The sequence below is a fragment of the Mesocricetus auratus genome, unplaced genomic scaffold (genome assembly GCF_017639785.1).
Source record: "Mesocricetus auratus isolate SY011 unplaced genomic scaffold, BCM_Maur_2.0 Super-Scaffold_2245, whole genome shotgun sequence".
Classification (NCBI taxonomy): domain Eukaryota; kingdom Metazoa; phylum Chordata; class Mammalia; order Rodentia; family Cricetidae; genus Mesocricetus; species Mesocricetus auratus.
Genome location: NW_024429180.1, coordinates 20,136,384 through 20,158,991, shown reverse-complemented (window position 1 = coordinate 20,158,991; position 22,608 = coordinate 20,136,384). Strand labels below are relative to the sequence as shown.

General features: G+C 42.9%; 1 long non-coding RNA gene across 1 annotated transcript; it reads right to left on the bottom strand.

The window, feature by feature from the left end:
• Positions 1-2,918: 2,918 nt before the first annotated feature.
• LOC121142013 lies at positions 2,919-20,241 on the bottom strand. The gene is made up of 3 exons (XR_005879022.1): positions 19,837-20,241; positions 4,444-4,556; positions 2,919-3,778 (listed from the first exon to the last, which is right to left on the bottom strand). It is a non-coding gene; the product is annotated as an uncharacterized LOC121142013 (long non-coding RNA).
• Between the last annotated feature and the right edge of the window lie 2,367 nt (positions 20,242-22,608).

Here is a 22,608-nt window from a genome sequence, read left to right as displayed (position 1 = left end):
CCCGACCCCTGTTTCCACCTTAGGGTGCAATCAAAAGCGCCATCTCTAAGCTGCGAATACAGCTCCGTTAGGAGAGCATTTCCTGGCTTTCACAAGGCCCTCTACGTTAGATCCAGCACTGTGTAAACAGGGTGAGGTGCTATATGCCTGTAATCACTTCACTCAGCAGGGAGAAGCAGGAGGATCAGAAGTTCAAGGTCACCCTTGGCTACATAGTATGTCTGCCAGCCTGGGTTACCTGAGAGCCAGTGCCAATAAAAAACAAAACAAGCCAGGGGGTGGTGGCAGATGCCTTTAATCCCAGCTCTGGAGAGGCAGAGGTGGCCAGATCTCCGAGTTAAAGGACAGCCTGTTCTACAGATTGAGTTCCGGGACAGGCTCCAGAGCTACACAGAGAAACCCTGTCTCAAGGAAAAAAAAGAATCTGATGCAAATGAAGGGTGATGATCAACCCTCTGAGCTCTGTGCTGATTTGCACATAGTGGACATTCACAGACCGACATGCCCAGAAATGCAGTCAGACTTGTGAGGCATTTGGAAAGTACGACATTCGTGTAAAGGAAGTGACAGCAATAACTTCTGCCTGTGGGCTGGCAACTGACACACCAAGTGTGTCTGTACACTGATCCCTAATAAGACAAGTCTTTAAAAAAGCTGGTATATGTGTGACATTTGTCTTCTTATTTTCTGAGCAACCTTAGCTTGAGACCACTGGCTTCCCACAATGGGATCTGCGATTGGTCACCACACGCAGTGTGAGGTTTTGTTGTTGCCGTTGCTGTCGGTGTTTATACTCTTAGTGAGCCGGGTTGTGTAGCCTAAGCTGCCCTTAAACTCACTATGTGTCTGGGGCTGCCTTGAACATCAGACCCTCCTTCCTCTGGCTCCCAAGTGCTGAGAAGACAGCCTCGTGCCACCACGCCTAACACAGCCAGCTGTTGTAACTTGGTTTTCTGTAAACGTGGCTGGAGTGGCTACTAAAAGTTAGTGCAGGGATATAGAAGGGAAGAGTCTATCTGGCCACACAGTCCGGAAGACACCTCCTCTCTGATCTCTCTCTATAGCCACCTTTAGAGCTAAACAGAAGATGGGCATTGCTTAAGTCATTAGGAAGTCTCTGTATAGTCTAAACCTATATCACGAGGCCTTTTATTGAAGTCCTCATAAATTATATTCCCAGCTCTGTGTAAATGAGCATTAATCAGAGAAAACATGTATAGTTTCCACAAGTTACCAAAGAGATCTAAAAACCACACTGAAATGTACCAGTGGCTGCCATCCACTCACTGTAGTTTTAAGCAAGACTCAAACTCCAAGCAATTCAATATCAAATTCTTTGAAAACATCCTAAAAAGCTTGATGTCTGAAGTTTATGCCTTAGGAACTATATTTGTGTGCCTATTTAAGAATCAGCTTCCTGTCCGCATCCATGCCAAAATCAAGCAAAGATTCTGACAGTTAGAGGCGAAGGAGGAGGAGAGCTGAAATACTAAGGCACCTCTAAAGTGGAAACCAGTTCCTCCCCCCATCACTGGGGGAGAGGATGAATGACAAACTCCAAACGGGTTTTGGTGTGTGTGCTGACAGTGGTCGGGTAAAGGGGGAACAAACAAAAACATCCACAGACAACCGTTTCCTGGATACCTCAAGAGTAGCAGCAATTATACTACATCGAGTCAGCAATGACCACCGCCTGCCTTTTGCTAGTAACATCATCTGGGGCAAGCTGTAGGGTATCCTTTGACGTGACGCTGAGCACCTCCTGCATCAGGACAGTGGTAGAGCAGCCTTCGATGCAAACGGCAAGCACTTCCGCATCCAGGCTATATCAGCAGCATCCTCTTATGGTGTACTGATTTACACCCTAAAGGGAACTGAGCTAATCAGAGCAGAAGGGGGACTGTTTAAGGAGAGAAAGAGGCCAACAAGAAGGGTGTCTTAGTTTGGGTTTCTATTGGTATAAAGAGACACCATGACCACAGCAACTCTTATAAAAGAAGCCACTTAACAATTCTGCCTCTTCTGGAAAAGGAAATAGAAAAGGGTAAATGGTCTTCATGCTTGAGAAAACAAAGACTTTGTTCTTGTTCTCTCTGTAATACCCAGGCTTGCCCTCAACTTCTTCATACTCATTTTAATGCTTACTATGACTATGTATAGTCACTGAAGAGATGGCCTGTCTCTAGATGAGCAATTCCATAGACCAGGAGTAAGTTTGGGAAAGTCACTGATCTCCCATTGCCTGGTTGGTTTCTCCATCTGTGAAGTGGGAATTAAACACTACATTATAACACCAGTCCTCTAAATCCTAGCCCCATCTTATAGTGAGCTGGTCTACATGCCACATGGCAGCCACACACACCATCTTTCCTATAGCCAACATGTTCTGAGATTAGCACAACACCTGATTAAAGGTTGGTACAGAACACCCATGAGCAACTTTCCCAGGGTCTGAGTTTTTGTGTCTCAAGTCTGAGTCTGTAGTCACGTGGACGTTTTTAACATTTGGCAGCCTCTAAATCATTTCATTAATTCCTCTGTGGATTTAGAGCCTTGTAAAGTAAGAGCATGGTAGGCAGGATGGTGGGGGAGACTGGCAACTTTGGGAGGAAATGTGAATCTTCTAGTCACCCACAGCCCTGTAAATAACTCCTAATAAACTAACTTTACTCATCAAAATGAATTTGTACGAATCATTCTTCAGCTGCTGGCACTATCCTAGGCTGAGCAGATGTTAATTTTATATGTCCCTGGGAAAAAGGTCACACAACACATTGATGAATGTAAGGCTCCTAAAATAGCACCTTGTGTCTGTTGCTTCTACTTCTGTTGTTACTTTGGGGAGGGGGAGGTTTCGAGAAATGCCCGTTCATCAAACATGGAGACTGACAGACTAAAGATACAGTTCTACTCAGGTCCAGTTTGCGACGTCATAAATTTTATTGAGGTTAGTTACAGATGTTACCAAAACCCCATCCCCAACAAGGGAGACACAACTCATGAAAAAAATGCATCACTTGAGTCCCATCGGCAATTAATCCTCCACCTGTTATAGCTTCTAGCAGCCTAACACCACAAGTAGCTAGCAGGCTGGAGGGAGTGGCAGCCAGAACATCCAGAGAGGGTCTAGTGACCCTCCTATCTCCACTCCTAGGGAAGAATTTAGTGGTCCCAATACCGTGGATCACTCTGCTGTTTTGTTTACCAAGCTTCCATGACTTCAGAGCCAGGATACTCTGTAGGTCACTGTATGGATTTCTAATCTATGATAGCTGATGGCCCAGAGGAAACAGCTGCATCCCATCTCATTACGACACTGTTATTTTTGTGTTAAGATCTACTCTCATTACCTCATTCAGCCTTAAGTACCTCTTTAAAATCCCTATTCATCTTCAAACTGGATACATTGGGGGCTAGGGCTTCAGCACATGAATGTTGGGGAGATATATTCACTCCATAGGACTTGTCAACTCTGAATTTGTTCCGGTCAGCCTTGCTTAGGAATTTCTTCTAATTTCACTTCTGTTGTTGTGATAAAATATCCTGACAAAAGCAATATAGGGTCTAAAAGAGCTATTTCGCCTTACAATTCCAATTTAAATTCAATCATAGTAATGTGTGTTAGTTAGGGTTCTCTAGAGGAACAGAATGGCGTACAGGCTATAGTCCAGTCAAGTTATTCAACAATGGCTGTCTACGAATGGAATGTCCAAGAATCCAGTAGCTGTTAGGTCCACAAGGCTGGATGGCTGGATGTTCAGCTGGTCTTCAGTAGATACTAGAACAAAGAAGAAGGTTGTAATGCCATTGAGAGAATGGACTTGACAGCAACAGCCAGATCAAGCAGACAGCGAGAAAGATGCCTTCTTCCATGTTCTTTATATAGGCTGCCAGAAGAAGGTGTGGCCCAGATTACAGGTGGATCGTCCGGCCTTAAAGATCCAGATTAGAAGTGGGCCTTCCCACTTCAAATTATTTAATTTTAAAATCCCTCACTAGTGAATGCAGCCATTTCAGATTTAGTTAATTCCAGATGTACTCAAGTTGCTAACCAGGAATAACCATCACATGAAGTCAAGGCCAGAACTTCAAACAGCCAACCACATCCTATCCAAGGGCAAGAGCATTTTATGCAGAGAGAAATGAACACACGAATATGCACCTGCTCCCTTTCTCGGGCTCATCTCTGTCTCTACCCTTACATAGTTCAGAATCCTGCTGAAGGAATGGTGTCGCCCACAGTGGGTTAGGTTTTTCCATACGAATTAACTTGTTAAAATAATTCTCCACAGACATGCCCTTGGGCCAACCTGATGTAGACAGTTCCTCATTGAGACACTCTTCATGGTGGTTCTAGGATAAGTTGACTGTTCAAGCTAATCTTCACAGAATTTGATATTTTTGATCAGATCATTGCTACATAAACTCCAACTTTTTACTTACATTAGGGTTCTGCTTTTAGATCTCATGAGCCGTACTTTCAGAGGCTTAGTCCTTATTATGGAGTATTGATTCCAAATAGGGATGGCACACACAGATTGTTTCCAATGACCACTCTAAAAATCATACGAAAGAAAAGAGTTCTAGAAAATACATCATAGGTACAGAAAGCTATTCTATACTCTCATGTCTGGAGATGAACCCCAACTAAGCTGTTGTCTGACTCAAATTTAACCTTTATCAGAAGTTCACTGAAATAGTAGCCTCACACATACGTGCTGTGCCCAAATGTTGTAACAACTTGGAGTTACTATGGGAATTTCAAAGGGGAACAAAGAAAAAGTAGTGATCTAAGGTAATTCATATTGACACCACCCATTTTCCTGGTTTTCTTGTTTGCAAATAGAAACCCACCAAACTACCCAGCCTCCATGCTCACGAGACCACCCTCACACTAAATCTGTTGGCATGATACAAGCCTCCAGAGGTTCATGTTTGGAATTCTGGTCTCTAGTGTGACAATGTTAAGAAGACATGTGAACTATTGAACATGGAACCATGGGAGGTCATAAGAGATTAGGGGTGTGTCCCCATATAAGACTTATGCAGTTCCAGTAATTGTTCTCTGGCTTTCTACTGGCCGTATGGACCCTTGTTCCCATATTGACTCACAATTTTGATACTGTCTGCCATGGGGCCTTCAGCAGAGATAGACTGATGAATGAGGACAAGCTCTTGATCCTCTTTAACTACTAAAGGGTGGTCTTTACAAAATACCCAGCCTCAGATGTTTTGTTATAACAAAATGAAACAGACATCTTGTGGTTGATATCTACTGAGTCTATTTATCTAGAGAATGTTGCCTAATAAACCCTCTAACTGTTTCATTCTGGTTACGTCATCCCTAGGAATCATCAATCAATCACTTATCTGGATTCCTAGCCTCATTGCCATGGGGTGGGGGGAGGCAATAGAAGTATTTAACTTTCAACTTTCATTCTAAAGAAACAGCTAAATATGAAAATGTATTGACCTTTGCTGAACAGATGTCCTTGTTGCATGAATGCACATCTTTTGGGTGTATGCCTAAGAGTGGTATTGTGGGATCTTGAGGTAGACTGATTCTCATTTTCCTGAGGAATCTCCTACTGATCTCCAAATTGGCTGTACGTCTTTGCACTCCCACCAGCCGTGGAGGACTGTTCCCCTTTCTCCACATCCTCTCCAGCATAAAGTGTCATTGTTGTTTTTAATTTTAGCCATTCTGACAAGTGCAAGATGGTATCTCAGAGTTGTTTAGATTTGCATTTCCCTTATGGCTAAGGATGTTGAGCACTTTCTAAAGTGTGTCTCAGCATTTTAGACTCCTCTATTGAGAATTCTATATTTAGTTCTGTACTTTTTAATTGGATTATTTGGTGTTTGGGTGACTAGTTTCTCGAGTTCTTTATATATTTTAGAAATCAGTCCTCTGTCAGATGTGGGATTGGTGAAGATCTTTTCCTATTCTGTGGTCTGCCGTTTTGTCTTGTTGACTGTGTCCTTTGCCTTACAGAAACTTCTCAGTTTCAGGAGGTCCCATTTATTAATTGTCAATCTTAGTGTCTGTGCTACACTGGTGTTATGTTCAGGAAGCTGTCTCCTGTACCAATTTGTTCAAGGGTGCCTCCCACTTTCTCTTCTAAGAGACTCAGTGTGGCTGGATTTATGTTGAGGTCGTTGATCCATTTGAACTTAAGTTTTGTGCGTGGCAATAGAAATGGCTTTTTCTACAGTCTTTTACATGCCAATATACAGTTATGCCAACACCATTTGTTGAAGATGCTTTCTTTTTTCCATTGTATACTTCCAGCTTCTTTGTCAAAAATCAGGTATGTACGTTAATATCAGGGTTTTCAATTCAATTCCATTGGTTTACCTGTCTAATTTTGTGCCAATACCAAGCTGTTTTCAATGTCTGTTCAGCTATGTTCACATCATTATTTATAATAACTAGAACCTGGAAGCAACCTAGATGCCCCTCAACTGAAGAATAAAAAAAGAAAATGTGGTACATTTACACAATGGAGTAATACTCAGAGGAAAAAAAACAATGGAATCTTGAAATCTGCATGCAAATGGATGGAACTAGAAGAAAAAATCCTGAGTGAGGTAACCCAGTCACAAAAAGATGAACAAGGTACGTACTCACTCATATATGCGTATTATACATAGAGCAAAGGATAACTAACCTACTACCCACACCTCCAGAGAGGCTAATAAGCAAGGAGGACCCTAAGAGAGAAGTGGAAAGGGACAAGATCTCCTGAGATAATTGGGAACATGTGGGGAGGGGAGAGAGAGTTAGAAGAAAGAGAAAGGGAGAAGAGGAGGGGAGAGGAGGACGTGAGGGAGCAGGAAGATTGAGCCAGGGGAAGAATAGAGGAGAGCAAGATAAGAGATAGCATAATAGAGGGAGCCAGTATAGGTTTAAAAGAAATCTGTCACTAGGAAAATGTCCAGAGATCTACAAGGATGACACCAACTAACATTCTAAACAATAGTATAGAGGCTACCTTAAATGACCTTCCCCTATAATGAGATTGATGACTTCCTTATATGACATGCTAGAGCCTTCATCCAGTGTCTGATGGAAGCAGAGGCAGACACCCACAGCTAAACACTGAACTGAACTCCTGGAATTCAGTTGCAGAGAGGGAGGAGTGATGAGCAAAGGGGTCAAACTAGGCTGGAGAAACCCACAGAAACAGCTGACCTGAACAAGGGGGAGCTCATGGACCCCAGACTGACATCTGGGAAACCAGCATAGGACCTACCCAGACCCCCTGAATGTGGGTGTCAATTAGGAGGCCTGGGCAATCTATGGGGCCTTTGGTAGTGGATCAGTATTTATCCTTAGTACACGAATGGACTTTGGAAGCCCACTCCACATAGAGGGATGCTCTCTCAGCCTAGACACACGGGGGAGGGCATAGGCCCTGCTCTAAATAATGTGCCAGACTTTGAAGATCCCCCGTGGAAGACCTCACTCTCCCTGGGAAGCAGAAAGAGAATGGGATAGGGGGTTAGTGGGGGTCAGGGGAGGAAGGGAGGGAGAGGGTACCAGGATTGATGTGTAAAACAAGGTTGTTTCTAACATAAAAAAGAAAGGAGAAAAATGCATTGACATCCTCTTTAAACATGTACTAGCCTCTTTCAAGTTTGTTGGGGAAAGAGTCCTTACCTTAGTGGAGGAACATCTCTGGAGCCTCATTCCTCAGAGCTGGACCCAGCACAGCCATTCAGGTATCTTAGGAAGGCATTGTCCCAGGGTGCCCTTGCTAGAACAGCTGCGTGCCTTGTCTGAACTCCTCTCATCATTCCTAATGGCTAAGGGCCCCACTTCCCAGGAGTGCTCCTAGGATGACTGGTCCTTAAAATTCCAGACACCATCAGAGGCGGAAGATCCCAGAGCCCCTGAGTAAGGTTCTGATTGTTCAATTTAATATGTACAGGAAGGCCAAACGAGACCTGAACAAGCAAAACACCAGTAGATACACAAACTCGGAAGGGATGAATTCCAAGGGGTTCTACCCCTACACGAATAACTACAGGAAAGTAAGAACTGCTGAGAGACTAAGCAGTGTTCTTTTCACAAGGAGAAGCATCCGCCAATTGATTACCTAATACCAAATGAGTAGCAGGTTTATTCACATATTTATTAATATGTATGTAACAATAACAATTTAAAAAGAATTTGAGAAGGAATGGGTGTTGCGTGGGAGGAGTTGGAGGAAGGGAAAGACATATGTAATTATATTTTAATTTTTAAAAATCCTTAAAATAATCTAGTGCATAGGGGTGGAGAGGTGCCTTAGTTCAGCCTCAATGAGATTATGCGACACTTAGTAGACTTCCTGGGGGTGGACTTACCCTCTCTGAGGAGGAGATGGGAGATGGGAGGCAGAGGGGGAACTGAGATTGGAATATAAAAAATAAATTAATAAAAGAAACAGAAAAAGAGGTTATATTTTCAAATAATTAAAATAAAATAGAGCAGGTGAACATGCTACTCCTGTAACTGGAATGTGATTTCTCAACTGTTTAAAGTGCAAAATAAGGTAGGAACTTGCAATGCCCTACTCACCCAGGGCCCACATTTATTCATTTTCTCTCCTATCCATTCCGCAACTAGAATGTGTCTGGTAGTGGGTACTGGAGATCCAAAGACAAATGATATGGAAGCCCCTTGCCCTACAGAGTTTTACACTCATCAGGTTCTTCAGAAAATTAGAAGTCATGTAGGTGTGAGTGTGTGCATGTATGGACAGAAACAAATTCATTCATTTCAAGGAACTATCCCACACAATCATGGAAAATCCAAAACCTTCAGTGCGGCTCAGCAGAGTACAGATCTGGGAAAGACTTGACGTGTCACATTGTATTCGAATCACAGACAATCAGGAAGGAGAATGTTTGCTCTCTGGGGAACTTCATCTTTTTCATAAACCCTTCAACTGGCTTGCCAAGGCCACTTGGAGTAAAGCAACCAATTTGCTTTACTAAAGGCTTATTTTATAATGTGCTAAGCAGTACATGTGGGCATTGGCTGCTCCTTGGTTAGGAAAGAGGGGACGGAAGAAGGTAAGAACAACGGAAGGAAGGAAAGGATAGAAGAGGGAGAATTGGCTTTGTCTTCAGGTTTTTCCTCCCCCATGCCCAGACCCTTTGCCAAAAGGGAGCCCTAACTCCTACCCAGAGTGCTAAGGCCCAATAGTACCTGTTTCCATGGCAACAGATACCAAAGAAAAGAGGCTGGTTCTCACCATCTCCTGAGCCAGACTTACCTTCCCTAAACAAGGTCCACAAGAATCACCCCATCCAGTGGGACCAAGACTTAACTATAATGCATAAACTGACTTTGAGGAGCCCAGTCTCTCTGGAGAGACACCTTGCTCAGATCAGACATGGACGGGTGGGGGTTGGTCTTGCCTCAATGAGGTGATGGGACAGACTTAGCTGACATTCTAAAGGAAGCCTTACCTTCTCTGAGGAGCAGATGGGAGTGGGGGGAGCAGGAGGGGAGGAAGGAGGGGGAACTGGGATTGGAATGTAAAAAATAAAAAAGGAAGAAAGAAAGGAAGGAAGGAAGGAAGAAAGAAAGAAAGAAAGAAAGAAAGAAAGAAAGAAAGAAAGAAAGAAAGAAAGAATCAACCCACCCACCCCATAGCCAGCCTTCCTGTGGAACCTCCTGGGAACCTCCCTCAGGGTCCACCCCACCTTGCAAGCACAGCGACTGGGTTTTTGAACCACTCATTTCTCATCTGCTACTCACTGTCTCAGAGGCTAGCAGGATTATTTATCGCTATTGAAAGTAGCAAAGGTTCATCTCCCCTTTTCCACTCCTTTTCCTTAATTCATTTCTTTTAGAAACTAGAATTTCTGACTCTCTCTCCCCCTTTCTTGCTCCCTCATTCTGTGGAAAGGCAGGAGCCTAATTTGCATGGATGACTCCAAACTGCAAAGCTATCTTCCTGTCATAAGAATCTTAGAACCTTTTTTTCTCTATCTTTGAACAAAGCCAGTAACCTAAAAATGCTGGTCACCTCAATTAGCTGGTGAAATTAAGATGAACAGCGGGACAAAAGGTGTGTGAAGTCCTCTTGCTTGAGGACTAGTTAGTATTTACCTTGACAACGTGCATGCAAAGGAATATTCTACTTGGTTGTACAAAAGCACGGATTCCTGACAATCTTTGCTCTCTTGGTAGATTGTCTATGATGTGCATTGCTTCCCAGGATCATACTTTCCCTCTCTGCTTGCAGGGACGTTTTCATAATAGTTAGATTCTGCTATCGTCTTATTCATTCTTACCCAACATGCTTTGCACAATGTTTTCTCACACACAGATTGTCCTCTGTTGGCTTCAGTCATCCCTATTTCCACAAACCCAAGATCAAGGCAAACATTTTCAGTTGATACAACCAAAATAATATTGTACTAATTGGAGAAATAAAGTCACTGTCAGAGAATTAAAAAAACTGCAAACCGGTTTAAATTATTAATTGTGTTCAACTGAAGAAAAAGAACGCAGTCCTTGCTTGTCTCTGTAATGAACATCAGCGCAGAGAACAAGGGGCAGGGAACAGGTCAGTCCCATCTCAGCAATCATCCACAGCTCCCACTCCAAGGCTCAGGGAATACTTAAAGACTGGGAGACAGAGGATGCGGAGATGCTCTGCCGAAGATGTCTCCTGGGCATGAGATAACCATTGCACTCATGAACTCTTCAGCTGTGGTTACTCCACAAGTCTTACACAAGTTTGAATCTGTCGTTATTTCATCATAGAAGAGGGAAGACCTTGTGACACCTGCTTCTTCCTGGTAGACAACTGGCATTTAATGGTGGAGGGAGGAGGTGCCGCTTTCTTCAGTGATGCAGCCGCTGATAACTTGCCACTGCTAACTTTCCACCATGCTCATATAGGAAACTATGACAAAACTCAATGGGTCACACACAAGAGAAGGCATGAGAGAAAGAGAGGGTATTGTTAGGCTGAAGGAAGCTTGAGCATCAAAAGGGGGGTGATGATGAGAGAAGGTAATGAGGGGTGAAATGACTAAAATGCATTATATACAATATACATGAACCTGTCAAAGAATAAGAATATTTTTAAAGTCTTGAAGAGACAGAGGAAAATATCTCCATGAATAGCAAGGAATGAAGAAAGAGGAAGAAGAGCAGGACTAAGAGAGAATTCTGCAAAGCAGGATCAAAGTCACCATGCGGAAAGTACCTCATCTCTAAACCATCATGAGGGATCGCATTGTTATGAGGAAATACTAAAACATCACTGAGCAAATGCATAGCCTATGTATGCACTGTGAGTAATGACAAACAGTCTAACTGACAGAACTTCTGCTATTGGAACAGGGTTTTGAGAATTCTCTCCCTGGCAGGGAGTAGGGGAATACTCAGCCATGTCTTTGTAAGATTCCAATGACAAACCAAAGTTCAATTCTACCAAAGTTCCCAGTAGGGTCCCAGTAAGTTTTCTGGGCTTACTTACAGAACATGTGTGCAGGGCTGCTAACAGCAAGAGTGACTCCCCCCTCAAAGCAACTGTACTGTAAAAGTCTCTACCCATCATGGATGGTGACTTCCCCACAGCTACATAGAGATCCCTCCCCTTAATCTTTCCTAGACTATACACACTAACTCCTTCCTCGAGACACTGATTCACACGCAATTGGGGTATAGTTGTATAAAAGTGGTTAGGAGGTGGCTATATGGTTGGGGAAGATCCATTGACCCTCACCTTGCCCTTCTTCTATGAGGGAATGTCAACAGTCAACAAGGCCCAGCTATAGTGATCTTTCCAAGCAAATACACACAAACTTTTCAAGATGGCAGCTGTTGGGTTCAGAGGATAGTCATGTTTCTTTGCCACTCACAGACTGTGCTTGACTATGTAACGAATTTGAAAGGCTTTGACAGGTACAAATCTCACTTACTCGATGACTAAATGAAGATAATTCACACAAAAATGTGTAAAATTTAAAATTGAAGAATATCTGGTTGATTTGTGATGTAAGTTATCATCATGTTTTAAAAAACCTAAAGGGTCAATAAGACAAAGGTAATTTGTGGGCATTTATTGTAACCAAAAAGTGAATAAAATGAATGTAATAGATGGCAGTGAGTAAGCCAGAGACCCTTCAGGAGGTCTCTGCAGGCTTTTTTAATACTCATTGGAAGTAAACTATGCAATGTGTGATGAGTGAGGGTAAATGAAAGTGTCACTCACCACGGCAGCTGGCTGGTTTTGTACACTGATTAGCATCTCTTAGTTTAGCTGACTCTGAGGAATAAGGAATTTTCCTTATCCCTTGACCAGAAGAGGCCTCATAAGATTGTACAGGTTGTCAGAATCAAAATGGAGTCACTTTTGTAGATTTATAATGTAGAAAGATGTCTAACACCATACGGGATTGGATGCATCTGTGCCTGATGACAACAATTCACAGTAAGATAGCCAGAAACACAGCCTGTACAGAAGCCACCACAGTCCCATACACGTGGTACCCTCAAAGGGTGTCTGACTTACAATGTACCCTCAAAGGGTGTCTGACTTACAATGTACCCTCAAAGGGTGTCTGACTTACAATGTACCCTCAAAGGGTGTCTGACTTACAATGTACCCTCAAAGGGTGTCTGACTTTCAATGGTCGTTAACTCTTGGACTGACATCTTCCGTGTTATCAATCTTTACGGCCAAGAATTTTCTCAAAGTACCATAGGTAATAACGCCTCATTTCACCTTGGAAACCTTTGCTGTGCTGCAGACACATTCCCACTGCCATGTTCCGCCACTCTCAGATGAAAGTATTCTTTGGAGAATCTTTCTGACCGTTATGTTATTCAAAATGACTATCCAAGGCTAGGGATGGTCATGGCAGCATGGGGGACTGGGAAGACAGACGTGTATCTGCCACGAATCTTTCAGTCAAGAGTCCCATCTCAACACCAGGGGTCAGAGCAACATAGGATGCAGCACACAGAAGAACAATAGGACCGTGTGACCTGAGTTATCCTCTCTGCATGAGAGAGACATACTGAGATGAGGCACCGGCTCTGATCCCAGGAGAAAACTTTTATTTTGAAGATGCTAAGAAATTGCATTATCCAAAAGAAAGAAAAGACATAAATGTTAATCATAGAAGAAAGAACTCCAATAAAATAGGAACATGACTGTTTCAGTTTAAATCCCAAGGGTCCCTAAAAGGTCCATGTGCCATAAGACCGAACTGGACTCCCTTAATATAGGTGACACTGGTGTGACTGGGACAATATATAAGATCACTGGCTATAGGTTCAGGATCTAACTCTAATGCACAAACTGACTTACTGGAGCCTGTTCTATATGGAGAGATACCTTGCTGAGCCTAGACACAGGGGTGTGGGGGGTAGAGAGGTGCCTTGGTCCTGCCTCAATGAGACGATGGGGAAGACTTAATAGACTTCCTAGGGGAGGCTTTACCCTCTGTGAGGAGCAGATGGGAGGAGAGAAGAGAGGGAGGGGGAAACAGGAGGAGAGGAGGGAGGGGAACTGGGATTGGAATATAAAAAGTAAATTAATAAAAATATTAGAAACAAAAAAAACACGTTAAAATATCCATGTGCTAAAAGTTTGGTCCTCAGAGTGACATTGATGAAAAGTGTTGGGGTTTGGGGAAGTAGGATCCAGAAGGAATCTTTTAGTTCAGTGAGGTGTGTCCTTGAACGGGATTGTGAGACTGCAATCCCCACCCTCGAGCTCTTTGTTCACTGACTCGTGGTTTAGCCACCTCTGTCAAAGTGGTTTCGCTCCATGACACACTCCATCACAATGTTGTTTCCTGGCCTGGATGATTAGAGTCAGCAAATCATAACATCCAGTAGAAATTCTAAAACAAACCATTTCTCCTTGTAACTTAATGAGCTCCTGTACTTCGATAGAGTGATGGAAAATTGAGTAACACATCACCGAAATAAGAAACTCATTTACAGAACTAAATGGATGGGGGAATGTCCTTCGGTGTATATGTTTAGACTCACAAAGATAGTCGAACGGACTAAACATTGTTAACTATACTTCTTACTTGATAACTGTTTTCTTATATATAATTTTACTATGTTAGAGTTAAAACCTTTCTTTTTATTTAGACAGAAAAGAGGAGATGATGGGGGATGTCCTTCTGTATATATGTTTCTCTTATTGGTTAATAATTAAGACACTGATTGGCCAGTAGCCAGGCAGGAAGTATAGAGGATGCAGGGGAAGCCGAGAGAGAGAGATGCCATGTAGCAGTTAGGGAGACAGGATTCTGGACATTCTCCGGTAAGGTAAGACCACATAGAAATACATAGGTTAGTAGTTATGGGTTAATAATTAAGAGAGCGAGCCAGTAAGAAGTCTGAGTCATCGGCCAAACAGTTTACAATTAATATAAGCATCAATGTGTTCATTTGGGACTGAAGAACAGCAGGACCAGGCTGGACAGAAACTCCAGCTAAATAGCATAATGGACACAACCAAAGCAATTAGATAATTGAGCCATATAATCCTATCAGAATGCTGAACAAAAATGTAAGAAAGATGTAGACGTGGAGGATGAGGGCATAGTCATACTATCTATCTGATATATTCAGAAAGAGAAATAGACAAGGAACTAAACTTACAAATAGTAAAATAAATTTCTCTGGAATGAAGGAAAATACTTGACTTTTAACAAGGTCTGTGGTGTGATGTGGAAATATCAAAATGATGAACCTGGATCTCCCTTTAAAGATGTCTACTTATATTACTCACGAGCTATACTGCAATTTGAAATTTACAGATGGCTCAAAATAACATGACAGGCCTTGCTTCTATTCTGCCTGCTACATGTGCATTAAACATGGCTATACAGGCTATTTAGAGTCTTCCAAATTTTATGCTTTTAATAAGTATCCAGTGTAAGGTAGTATAACCTGCAGATAATCTCTCAATAATCGCTAGTTAACTAGGTTTCAATACTTTATGCTCCTGAGAAAACCACACACAGTATCTTTCTTTTTATTTATTTATTTATTTTATTGATGTTTTGCTTGCACGTATGTCTGTGTGAGAGTGTCGAGTACCCTGGAACTGGAGTTACAGACAGTTGTGAGCTGCCATATGGGTGCTGGGATTTAAACGCAAGTCCTCCGGAAGAGCAGCCAGCACTCTTAATCACTAAGCCATCTCTCCAGCCCCCACAATTTCTTTCTTTCAGGTAGAATAATTACAATTATCAATAGCCCGGACATCTACAAATAGGTAGACTTCTTCACGACACACTGTGCTGGGCTGATTGCACTTAAGAGTGATCTTTACGGGGTGACAGTGGTGCACGCCTTTAATCCCAGCACTCAAAGGACAGAGGCAGGAGGATCTCTGTGAGTCTGAGGTCAGCCTGGTCTACAGGGTGAGCTCCAGGACAGTCAGGAGAAAACCTGTCCTGAAAAAAAATCCAAAAACAAAAAATATTCTTTATAGCCCTGAATTCATTTGGTGGTTCCTATTCTTCACTTCATAACCCAGGAACTCAGTTCTTTTCTTCAGGATTATAAAATCCCACCCAAGTTTTAATAAGTTGGTAAAGAATGCAGAAATAGTGTATGTACGTGCAAAGTAAACAAAGACTCATGAGTTAGCAATGGAAATTATAATTTAAAGTAAATTCATCTTAATATTCTTTTCTGAACATTTTCCTCCACACGAGCACACACACCTGGGCATGTGCAACCCATGAACATGTGTGCACACATAGGACTCATTTCTACTGGAAATGAAGGACACTAGATTCTATTCATGCTACCGTGATTGACTTCGAGAAAGCATCAGACCTGCAGGGATTCATTCATCTTCATTTGTTACCTTCTTTGTTAAAGTCTGGCTCTCTTTTCTTCCCTAAAGGCTGTGGAGAACAGGGCCAGAAAAGTGGCACAGAGAGAGACCCATGACCACCGATGTTTGAGGACACCCAAACATGAATCTCCCTACTTTCATCATCTTCAAAAATATTTTCAAAGCGACTATGCACCAAGTGAACAACAAGTAAATAATCTGGGAGATGAAGGGTGATTGGGCTTCTCTTAAAATGTCAACTTACTATAAAGTGAAACAGTCGTCAGCACCCTGGTGTTGACTCATGGGATTTGCTCAAGAGCATCCCAGGAAAGAAGGGAGAGTCAGAGAAGGGAAACCAAATGCAAACGCTCTGCCCCAAGTCAGCTCTTCTGATCGTCTACAAAATTAAACAAATGTCTTTTTCAGTGATGGCCTGAGTACAACATATCTCCCTCCCTGTTATGAGTAGCTCTTCTCAAGTCAGTAATAGGTGTTCCTAGAACATCTGGGACAGTCTTCCTCCACATAGCCCTCGGCCGGCAAGAGAGATCATTTCTTTAAACAGCTGCCCTTCCCGAGTCTCAGTCTTGCTGGTGTTTGAGAGGGAACTTAGCACTGACTCCATATTCTCTAGTCTTCAGATTCTCATCCTGACAGTGCCCAAGAGCTCCTCTGGGTCTGCAGTTTATCCTGCTTATCCCAGGATCTGTTAGCCTCCAAGGAGTTGTGAAAAATCCATGGTAATGAATAGATAATGAATAGATTCTCTCTCTCTCTCTCTCTCTCTCTCTCTCTCTCTCTCTCTCTCTCTGTGTGTGTGTGTGTGTGTGTCTGTCTGTCTGTCTGTCTGTCTCCCCCCACCTTCCTCCTTGCCCTCCTACACACACACACACACACACACACACACACACACACACACACACATCCAATTCTGTCCCTATGAAGAACTCTATCTAACACACTCCACACTCTGAAATAGTTTCCAAGGACCAGACAACTTGGAGCCCCTGAGCCACATGGCTCTGCATGGAGGCCATTCATGGGGATCACAGTGGCTCTGGAGATGTGCCAGCACTAGCTATAGGCAGGCAGTTTCCATTCCACTCTGTGGGTCCCCACACAGCTGTACCCAACACTGTTTGGTCTAGGGGGATGACCAACATGATTTTCCTGGAAAACAGGAGCTCTGAGCTCTAAAAGAACAAAGTCACGACATTTATCAAACCTTTAAAATGTTGTGACAGTATTCATGATTGGTGTATAAAGACACAAAATGGTACACACGGTGGGATAGTGATGTTTTGACATGTGCGTTCACGTGCAATGTTGAAATTAGTTAAATAGATCCATCTCTGCAAACACAGACCACTTCTTTTTTGTAGACGTGTGTCCCTGTGTGGGTATGTATGTGTGGGGGTGCATGCATAGGTGTCCTCATACACATAAAGGCAAGAGACTGACTTTGAATATCTTTCTTCAGTTGTCCTTAACCTTATGGTTTGAGACAAGCTTTCTCTGAACCTGCTATAGCTCTCTGATTGGCTACATAAGCTGTCCAGCAAGCCCTGGGGATCCTCCCCTCTCCATCCCTCCAGAGGTGGGGTTACAGGCCAGCACCACCATACTCTGACTTTTATATAGGTGTTGGGAATCCAAACTCAGGTCCTTCTGCTTTACTAGTTAAGTGGTTTCCAATAACATCATTTATCATTATGGTGAAAACATTTTAAATCCTTTCTCTGGGCTTTTGAAATGTATAATCTACTGCTATTACCTATAGTCACCCTACTGTTCAACAGCAGACCAAAACTTCTGTTTGTGGGAATAGTTTATTTCGTCGCTCGCTTGCTTGCTTGGGCTTCCTGTTGTGGATTTTGTTGGTGTAGTTAGTTTTCTTTTACACCAGAACTCTTTTGTACCTTTTAACTAATTGCATGCCCACTGATCACCTCTCCCCATCCCGCCTGTCTCTTAATCTCCCCAGCTTCTGGCAACCACCATTTCACTCTCAGACCCAATGAGATCGGCTCTCACTATTCCCCAGATAATTGAGGTCATGCAGTATTTGTCCTGCTGGGTCTTTCTCATTTCACAAAACACAACCTGTGAGAGGAGTGCATTCTTTGTGTCTGGACAGCACTGCTCTTTGTGTATGACCCGTCCCTTCTGCGCATTTATCGCTTGATGGACATAGGTTGTTTCCACCTCTTGGCTACTGTGAATAGTGATACAATGAACATGGGAGTTCAGACAGCTCTTTTAATGGGCCAGTGTTATTTCTTTGGTTATCAACCCTCTCGTGAGTTTGGTGAATGAAACAGTAATTCAACTTTCATGCCCCCATCCTGTTTCTCATGATTGGTATATGAATTTACCTTTCTATCAACCACGTGCAAGTTCTCCTTTGCCCCACACCCTCAACCAGCACTTCCTATCCGTATTATTCTTAACAATGGCTGCCCTGGGGTGAAGTGGGTATCACATTGTGTTCTCAATGTGTATTTGCTGGGGTCGGGCATCCTTTCATAAACCAGTAGGCCATTGTTCAGTCTCCCTTGGCAATAGCCACATCTCCATGGATCTAATTTGTGGGAGCTGTTTCATGAAAAGACTCCCCTTCCTCTAGTGTATGCCTCTCGCTTCATGCATTTATAAAGCGTGTCTGTGGTGAGAGAACTAAGACCATCTTAGTAACTTCCTCATTTTCATGGAAAGTCAGTTGCAAATACCTTCTCCAAACCTCACTGCTTTTGTTTCATCATCTCTGTTGCAATAAAACACCCTGATCAAAAGCATCTTGGGGGGGAGGGCTTATTCGATTTGTAAACCCACTTTACAGTCAATCATTTCTTGTAAGTTAAGTCAGGAACACAAGCAACTGTGTTGTATTCATATCCACAAGTCAAAAGCAAAGCAAGAATAAACTCGTGCTTGGGTGCTTGCTGACTAGCTTGCTTAGAAACCAGCTTGCCCCCCTTCCTCTTACCCAGTCCAGGGTAGTCCGTGAAATGGTGCAACCCACAATTGGGAGGATCATCCCATCTCAATAACAGTCAATTTGACCACTGCTGACATGTCCACAGGCTAACATGATCTAAATGACTCTCTCTCTCTCTCTCTCTCTCTCTCTCTCTCTCTCTCTCTCTCTCTCTCTCTCTCTCTCTCTCTCTCTCTCTCTCCCTCTCTCTCTCTAGGTCGTGTCAAGTTGAGAGTTAAAACTAACCACCACAAAAAAAACTCTAATTTCTTTATCACTCAGAGTTTTGGCTTTCTCCTATTCAATGTGAGAGCCCAACATGGTGGCACTCATTTTTAACTCCAGGACTGAGAAAGCTAAGACAGAGAGACTGTGAGTTTGAGGATAGTCTAGGTTATAAAGCAAGACCCTATCTCAAAAATCAACAAAAAATATTGATAGTAATAATGGTGACAACACTCACAGAGTTTCTTTAGTGTATGCAAATACGTTGAGCAAATATGGATATTCGAGCTAGAAAACAATAGAATTTCAAAATGAAAGAATTTTTCCTTAATGATTCTTATTCTAATTAAAGTTTAACTACAGCTTTCCCCTTTTCCTTTTGTCCCTCCTGCCCCACCTGTTTTTAATCTGCTGTGAAAGCTGAAAGTGGAGAGACGACTTCTAGGTAACGGCACTTGCTGCTGCGCCTGACAACTTGAGTTTGATATCAGGTACCCACATGGTGGAGGGAAGGAAAGAATCAGCTCCCAAAAGTTGTTCTCTAACCTCCACACAAGACCATGGGTCTGTATGTGCCCACACACATACACACACAGACACATGCACACAAACAAAAGCAATGTGAAAGACAGATGCCTATTTATTTTCAATGCACTAAGCTCATTCAAAACACCAGTTACATAGACTATCCAACAGTAAGCTGTAAAATCATAGAGTATATGATCTACACAATGATGCCAAAATACACCCACTGCTCACAGCCACCCAAATACTTATTTCTTTTTGAAAATAAGGACCTACCTTTCCCCTGGAAGTTGTCTATGGAGTCCATCTATATTACACAAATCCCACCTGAGATGATTCCTTGGTATACACAGCCATTGGTGCAAAAATTGAACCTCTATCTGGGCTTCCTCAATCTGGACCATGGTTTGGAATGCCAGTTCAGGCTTACAAACAATATCTAAACATGACTGGGTCCTCAACATGAGTTCCTGTTCTCCATAGCAAACAAGTAGGACTGACTATGACCACACCTCTTTTTCTTTGAATCTTCATTAACTACTTAGGATAACCAGAATAACTACTCTTCCCTCATTGTCCCCTAATAGGCTGCTTTCTCTTGCACATTTTATTTATGTATGTGGAGGCATTAGGATGAAAACCAAGAATGTGCTTGGCACAGTGCTGTGATTTTCACAGCCTTTGAGAAGTGACCAAGAAGGGGGGTGTGAATGTTACAGTCCCTGGTCTTCTGCAGCTTCAGGATGCCTAGCCCAGAGGTTTCAAATGTTACAGCCCTGTCTTCTCAGAAGGTGTCAGGGTGACAGCAACGTGATTATTGAAAATTATTATAGCTTGAAAGCTCTCAGAAGTCTTCAGGATGCCATCTAAGAACAGTTCTTGTCAGAGAAATTCTGAGAAAAAAAGTATTGCCAATGATGGTAGCAAGAATGTGAGTCTCCCATCTCTGAAATGTCTTGGAGGTTGGAGTTGTAGGGCTCTGGAGAAACGTGTATCAAGGTCTGGAGCTACATATTTCTAAAGTGGTGAGTCTTAGAAGCTGGAAGCAGCACTGGGGATGTACTCTCCCCTCGGGTTTACTCCTGAGGGCTGGTTGAGCAAGTTCTCTGCCTGAGGCAGAAACTTATTAACAATGAGTCTTGAAGGCAGCCTTCCTTCTCCAAAGACCATCTGAGAGACAAGCCCTTGGCAAGGAGCTAGTTATGATGCAGACTCCATCCTCAGACTTCTTCACTCAAGGAATGATCTGGAAGGGTGATTCTCCCCCCTCCTCTCTCCACTGTGTAGACCCTAAGTGGAACTGATCAGGAAAAACCTGTCAAACCCGGGAATGGGAGGAAGAGGCCTGAGTCCACCAAGATACTGCTTTCTGGGAAGGCAATGGGTACTCAGCTGCCCAAAGGACTTTCTGTAGCTTCTGGTGCTACAGAGACTCCCCCATCACATCTGCACCCAGATTGTTCCTAGGATCTCTATAGAAGTCACCCCGTGCTTCAGTCCTTTGTGCATTGTAGTCTATTTCCCTGACGTCAGTGTGCTTGGGCAATCGCTGTCCGTTCATGACCAGTGGGAATTTCTGGTTCCCAGAAGCCACTTCACTGACAGCTAGGACAACAAGGTATCCTGGCAAATGATAGTCTACTGCCAATATCAGCTTGTCCTCAGGGTTCCGGGACCCTTTAAACCCCTCCAATTCCCTTCTACAGAAGTTATCTTAGCCGGGCGTTGGTGGCGCATGCCTTTAATACCAGCACTTGGGAGGCAGAGGCAGGCGGATCTCTGTGAGTTTGAGGCCAGCCTGGTCTACAAGAGCTGGTTCCAGGACAGCCTCCAAAGCCACAGAGAAACCCTGTCTCGAAAAACCAAAAAAAAAAAAAAAAAAAAAAAAAAAGAAGTTATCCTATCTGCTGTTAGGACAAGAATGATGATGGCTCTGGCTACTTCTGCTAAAAAGAGGCAGGGGCAAGGGGCATGAGTCAGGGCTCTTCCAAACATTCCCCGGTACCGCTTCAATCTTGGGCTATCTAGGCAATAAGAGATGAATTTTTAAGAAGCTCAGTAAACAGAGTTCAAATAATAGGGTCAAGAAGATTATTACTAAGGACTATTTACAAGAGGCCTGTGGGGGAAGGAACACAGAATGTGCGTTGCCATATCTTGAACCATGAACCCTATGGTTCTTCTAGTTGTTGGTAGATCTAGGAAGCATGCTCTGTCAATCTTCATACTACATCCTTAACTATTCTTGATTGATTTACACAGACAGTTCTGGGGGAAGGGTTTTCCTGAGAAATCCTACGTGAAGCTTGCCTTTACAAATCAAACACTCACCCAACCTGTAGTCAAGCAAGTGTGCCTTGAAATTATGTACTCATCCTTCTTATGTACCATAAATTCTGCCCATTCAGAATTAACTAACCTATAAGACAGTCTGACTATACTTTCTATTTCCAGTGTAAGTAATTCCTTCATGCTCAGCTGAATGTTCACCTTCTATTGCGCCTGTCCCCCCTTTCTCCTTTGTGAGTCATTCATGCCTCTGATTCAGAACAATGTATGTATGTGAGAGGTATGGTGACCACATCTAAGACCATTTGTTGAAAGCAACAAAGCTCTGAAGCTGCGCCCCCCACCCCGCCCTGCCACACACAGAATATGATGGAAGCAACATACAGAATGGTACCTGATTGGGGCTCTGTGTGCTTTGCTCAGTCAACAGGGCCAGAGAAACAATTCCTGTAAAAGATTAGTTAAGACAAAAGTTCCTCATTCCTTTATGTTACCATATTTGCTATGCAGTTCAATAAAGAGGAAGGACTTCGTTCAGGATAATGCAAGCTATTTCAGATTACAACTAGATTAGAACACCAGAGACCAAAACTCCTCAGTAATCAGGCCCACTGTTGGGTAAATGACACCAATCATTAATCTTCCTTTATGTATCTCACCACACTCTTCTAGAAGGAAGCATAGTCCCCTTCTCAGCTGCGAGAGGGTCTAGTTTCCTTCCTTTCCTTCCATTTCAAAGGGCTACCACTGACAAAGAAT